This window comes from Olea europaea, chromosome 18, assembly GCF_002742605.1.
Source record: "Olea europaea var. sylvestris chromosome 18, O_europaea_v1, whole genome shotgun sequence".
Lineage (NCBI taxonomy): Eukaryota > Viridiplantae > Streptophyta > Magnoliopsida > Lamiales > Oleaceae > Olea > Olea europaea.
This window is the reverse complement of record NC_036254.1, coordinates 9,840,253-9,841,509: the sequence shown is the minus strand read 5'-3', so window position 1 is coordinate 9,841,509 and position 1,257 is coordinate 9,840,253.

The window sequence follows — 1,257 nt, the reverse complement described above, 5'->3', positions numbered from 1 at the left end:
GTTTTCACCTATAAATACTATTGTTCTCACCTTCATTTTTCACTTTTACCCACTGTAAATCAGAGTTCTGCGAGGTCGTGCTCAAGAAAAACAGTTTGGGAACTTCTCAAGTCGTCGGGAACTCCAGGTAAGGCTTGAGACTTTAAGCTATTCATAAGCTAGGTCTTAAGTTTGTTAAGTGATGTCGAGTAGTAAGGGTCGAGAATCTTCTAGCAGTTCTAGTAGTAGTGAGGACGTAGGGACCTCGATAATATCGACAACTATTCCCCTAGAGGCTACTCCCGAGGCCCAGGTTAATATGGTTTTTGAGTATCCCGACGAACCCTGTAGGCTTAAAGAGCACTTAGTCATAGCTGCAGCTAGGGAATATGGTATAATGCCTAATTGCGATGTTAGATTTCCTGACCCCGAAGATAGGATTATTCGAGCACGACGATGGGAGTTTGTTATTTTTAGGGAGACCCTTAAGGCTGGCTTTAGGTGGCTCCTTCACCCCTTCTTTATTGCTCTGTTAGTCGAGCACTCCATGTGCCCGGGGCAGTTAGTGCCCAACGCTTGGAGAATGCTCGTTTATTTTTTTATAGCATGTAGATACTTAGGTATCGAGCCCAACATTAGCCTCAGTAAATTAGTGTTCGAGCTTAAGAAGCATCCTCGATACACTTGTTTTGGCTATCTCTCGACGATTGGGGGCTTTAAAGTCCCGAGGATGGCGAGCTCTTTAAAGGGGTGGAGGGAGGGGTGGTTTTATGTTATAGCCCAAGAACCCGATCTTTCTTTCTGGCCTGATTGGGGAATCCCCGACGTCGAGAAGTTCTGTGAGGATCAGGTGTATCCGGATGTTTTGGAAGAGCATAGGAGGATGCTGGTCGGGCTCAGCCCCCTTTTCTCGACGATGAAGGAGATTGGGGAAGAGGTTTTAGACCTGGCAGATATTAGAGGCGTCGAGGGTAGGGATGTTCCTTTATTATTATTTTTTGAAAGATACCCTGACCTTGTGCTCGTTCTAAAATGTTTGTAAATATTTGCAGGTATGTCTTTTGATCCTCGGGCTCTCCGGAACTTTGTCAGCACAAGGGGAGGTGCTCCTCCACAGGGGCATCCCTCGAGGAAGAAAAGCAAGAAGAGGCCTCGAGGGGCTCCTGAGGGTGCGAGGGGGCCTGGCGAAACTTCTCGAGCACATCCACAAGTCTCGACCCCTCTGCAACCGAACCTCAGATCTCCAACTCCTCGGGTCGTCACTCCTCGGCCTCCTTC